The sequence below is a fragment of the Dipodomys spectabilis genome, unplaced genomic scaffold (genome assembly GCF_019054845.1).
Source record: "Dipodomys spectabilis isolate Male_0828 unplaced genomic scaffold, ASM1905484v1 ptg000301l, whole genome shotgun sequence".
Taxonomy (NCBI): domain Eukaryota; kingdom Metazoa; phylum Chordata; class Mammalia; order Rodentia; family Heteromyidae; genus Dipodomys; species Dipodomys spectabilis.
In genome coordinates, this window is record NW_024870978.1 from 2,708,022 (window position 1) to 2,713,038 (window position 5,017).

The 5,017-nt window shown below is 32.2% G+C and overlaps 1 pseudogene; it reads right to left on the minus strand.

Annotated features, from left to right (window-relative positions):
* Positions 1–680: 680 nt before the first annotated feature.
* On the minus strand, positions 681–777 carry LOC122127534 (annotated as a pseudogene).
* Between the last annotated feature and the right edge of the window lie 4,240 nt (positions 778–5,017).

The window sequence follows — 5,017 nt, forward strand, 5'->3', positions numbered from 1 at the left end:
TTCCTTCCCAGGTTGGCTTTGAACCATGATCCTCAGATCTCAGCCACCTGTGTAGCTATGATTATAGGCATGAGCCACCAGTGCCCAGCAGCACCAATATTTTACTGTACAAATTCATGGATTCCGTGGAATTCTTCCAAGGGAATTACCTGCCTTGGATGTAAAAATGTATTTAATAGTTTTTGTATACATGTATAATAATTTCTTCAGAGTTTGTGATTTTTTAATCAGAAATAATTTTAATTTAACTGTTGAAATGAGTAGTACAGAAACTACAATATTTCTGGTGCTTGTCTGAAAAGGTATATTTTAAAATATTCTATATTCTATGTTTGCATAATGTTCATAATTTATTTTCTCCTAGATATACTTTGGATTCTACATTATTTTATAATATATAGGTTCATTAATGTGTCCTTTCCGATTGCATTCCATATAGAACAGTCTGATTCCTTTTTTTCTAGGTCTTAATATTATTTTTCTTTGGGATAAAATGACAATGTTGTCTAATTTGAAAAGTTTTGTAAAGTTTCATGCTATGTAAACGCCTTTCTGAGGTGAAGATTTAATACACTGATGTCAAACTAAATTTAATAATATGAATTACGTGTATTGTTACACTTGTAATTTTGTAATCAACTTTTTAATAACTGTTTTTCATTTCTTGCATCTGAAGAATGAAAAATATGGAATACTTCTCAAATTTTCATATTATCCTTGTGCAAGTGCCATGTTAATCTCTGTATTGTAATTTGAGTATACGTGCTGCTGAAGCATGTAATATCCTCTAAATTTAAGTAGTTAATGATGCAATCTTTATATAGGGGGGTATGGGTGCCTACTTGTAAGAAGGAAACCTTATTGTTCCTAACAATGCTATTGATCTTATTTCCCTAAAATTCCGTGAATAGTGGAAAAAATTTATATTGATCAGTCGATTGCTCACATTTGCAAATTTTTTTTTGTCAATGACTATATTGTCTTTTTATTTGGTATTTGATCGTATTCTCAATTATTTATAGATAGGTCCAAAGGTGATGGCTTTTTCAAGTACTTATTTATTCAACTGAATTAGCTTTGTGGACCTAATGGATTCAAAGTAAGCATTGCTTAAGAGCTACTTCTAAACTTCTTCAGCTGACAATTTCCCAAATGAGGTGTTACTGGAACAAATGTCTACGTGAGCCTTTACCCTTCTTCCATGTGAGAACAGAGCAACTAGAATATCTTACCCTGACAGCAAAGTTTTTCTTACTAGAACAAAACTAATCTTGGTTACAAGGGAACATAGAGAGATGAACAGTTCAAACAGAACTGTTCAGACTAGAAGGTATTTTATCAAAATATAATTGTTTATTATACCTTCCATTTCAAAAGTAGCTAAAGCCAAGAAGGTGGAAAAATTGTTCATATGTATGATTACTTATTGTTCTGGCCTGTCTACCATCCAACCAGGCAGGAACTTACACTACTGCCTTTTTATCACCAAATATTTTCAGAGTTGCAGGAGAAGTGCATATGTTTCTCCTCGTTATTAGACATTAAATTGATAATGTTTTAATCACAGTGTTTCCTTTTGCCTCCATGCTGTAAATCTACAAATGGTAAAGTTTCGGTCTAACTCTATCAAACACTGAGGTAGAGATAATGGAATAATACTTTAAAACAGAGTTGCCTTTGATACAGTAACTACAACACAACAATACAAAATGTGTGCCTTTTAATTATATATAATCATATATTTTATATTAATATGTGCTGATTTTATATTTCACACAATGAAACTTACTAGAATTATTTGATAATTTGACAAATAAATTGATACTTATGTTTTTCCAATAAATAAGATTGGAATATAAATATTTAGGTTTAAAATATATATTAGATTATAAAAAGTATCAATGCAATGTTTTTAGTATAAACTTGTGATACATTATAACTGTTCTTTGCCTTCTGAATCAACATGTTAAAAAAACAATGTTTTACTCTAATCTGTAATGGATTTTACTCTGCTGCTCTGTTTATTGTTTTAACTCGCCTGTCCCAAACTGTTTTTCTCCATATTTCTGAAGCATTCCTACTGATTATTCCGAAATTTTGCTAAGATGTCTAAAAAATATTATTTTTCTGCAGTACCCATGGGTCCTAGGATCCCAGGTCCCAGTTACCTGCATCATCAGATAACAGGGGCAAGACTTTTCACCAAGGCCCATGCAACATATCAACACAAAGTAATTGAAGACCCATCTCAATTTCGCGTTTCCTATATTTCAGGGCCCCAAGTCCCTGAGATGCAGGAATTAGCAGTAAGCAATTGTGAAATGCAAGGCAACTTAAAATGAAGGATGAGATCACAAAATTTGGGAGAAAGTACTATAATTCAAACATTCAACTTACAGATGACCAGCCCATATGAGTGAACAAGTTCCCAAAGTGTCATAAGTTTATTTTTAATACCCCTCACCTATGATTAATGAAAGATTTTATTCCAACATAAGTGGGCCAAAAATAGTTCCCGGAAGGACAGATCCATAATTGGTCTACCAAAGCCCGAAAACTTGACTTAGAGGTCAAATGTAATTCAGAAAAACATTTGAAGCACTAAGGAGTGCTTCAAAACACTGGGACTTCAGTACAACATGGTTCTGTGTTATAAAAATGTCACTCTTAAACCAATGATAATCTACATTGAATCTCCTAAAAGTATATTCATTTTCAAATAAACTTTTTAAAATCACTTTCGCCAAAATAACATTTGACAAGTTGATGATACTTAGTGACATTACAAGTTTTTCAAGTGTAGGGAGCAAGTTAAATAGAGTTGAATTATTTACACAGCACTCATGCCAAACATGTTCAACCATTCATTAAAGTGTAGAAATACTACCACCCACAATTTTTGATTTTCAGTAAGAGCCTTTCAGAAATGTGTTAAATAGATCAACCTCCTAAATTTCAAACCCAAACGTTAGCTAATAAATTTCATCATTTAATAAGGTACATTTTAAAAAATCACAAATAGTTGCCTTATCATATGTTATTTTATGTTTTCCCTCTGTCTAACATAGTAAGAAATATGACTTTAAGTCTTGAATATGGGTACTTATCAGAGATATGACAAACATAATATCTGTCTTCTACTTCTATCATATTCCTCTCTAGGAATAAATTTTAATTTTCTTTTTTTTCCAAAACTTATAGGTAGTAGAAAATATTATTCCATGTAAAATAAAAGTATCACACGATTGTACAAAGCCATTTATAAAAATTCATAGTTAGGAATACATTCTAAGCCATTTTTTAACTTTCTTTTTGACTAAAGATTAATCTTCCAAACGGTTGAGAATAAAATCATGTTTAGGTGCTTCCCATCTCCAGTCTTGAAAATTGTTGCTGCAGATGAATGAATTATGGAAATATAAACTGGCTTCAGTTCAAGAATATGCAGGATTGAAACTCCATGGAATGTATATAAACTTTTCAAAGTATTAATAGACAGTTTAACAGTATGACTATCAGGAAGTTGAAACCAGAGAGGAATTATAGTAAAGACATAGAATGAATGCAAAATGAACAAGGTTCAAATACAGTTAGAATACTGAATGTACATATATGATGAAGGAAGTGGTAAATTGGAAATAAATCTTGGAGAAAGGGTTGGTTGAGAATGATGGAAGGAGTGACTCTGATCTAGGAGCATTGGACAATTAGATGGATATATTTAATTGTAACACAATTGCACAACCTTTTAAAATTCAGTTAAAAACACAACAAGAAACAAAAACACAAAAATCACAACCAAACAGCAATCTCTAGAGAGTATGAATATGACCACTCAAAATTTTAATCAGTTAATGAAGGGCAGTCTTGGGAAAAGCAAACAAAGCTGTTCAAAGAGGGAAGTTTGGGATAGGGGCGAATTTTGAACAGAATTAGTTTGTCTAAGGTTATAAATCACCTATATCTGCTGCAAACAGTATCTTTTCTCTATGAGTTTTCTATGTGAACTGGATAATCCAGTCCTGAGACACACTTGGTAGCTTGTGAGGTAGAATGGAAGAAACAAGATCAAGAACCCATTACTCCACTGGAGAGAAAACACTACTCTTTATTTTCTCTAATCTCTCTTCACTAGTCTTTCTTCATACTTTTAAGTCAATTGATTTTGAATTATATTTTTTCTTCTTTCTTCTGGCAAAGTAATTGGTCAAAGTAATTTCATTAAATAGTATTTGCCATTTTCTTCTTTCATGCTGTTTAATTGGCCAAGTGAGTCCATAAAACTTCCCTCTTGCATTTGGTTGCCATGAAACAACACCTATGTTAATGAGGAGAAATCTAAAGTAAAACTTTGTCTCCAGAAAACAGTCCAAGAGGCTGTGATCACAAATATTTGGCTATATATTTTTTCTTTTACCTTGAAAGACTTCTTGTGTCTAAAGTGCCCACAAAAATAAGTACTCCATCACTTGTTGGTTCAATCAGAATTGTCTAACCTCAAAGATATATTTGCTAACAAGATGCTTAGAGGAAACCAAAAAATACTGCACTTTTTATCTTCCCTCTTAAGATTCTCCTTAGATACCATATCAGGAACAGTGAAGTTATTCTATGCAAAATTATTTCAATAGATTATTTTTTTCTTGGTCTTGCATTTGTTCACCAAGATGTAGGGAGGAGAATAGAGTTAAATCACCCATACCTTGGAAGAAAGTGTCTGTTACAAAAGGACAATGCTTCTATGTCCTACTTCTATATCCTTCTCTTATCTTTTGCCGGAGTTCCAATTAATCACAGCTTCTTTGCTTCAAGTCTAGTGAAGCTGAAGGCCATACTGTCTCCACCACTGCTACATCTTCATTATTTCTCTTTTAAAACTTTTTGAGTTGCCTCATTTGGATGTGGAATGTATTTTCATGTCTTCATTCAATCAGTTCTGCATTGTAGTGAGCCAAATGTGCTCTGTAAAATCACTTTAGGGAGTAAAAATACTAACACAATTTATATCAAAAAGTTT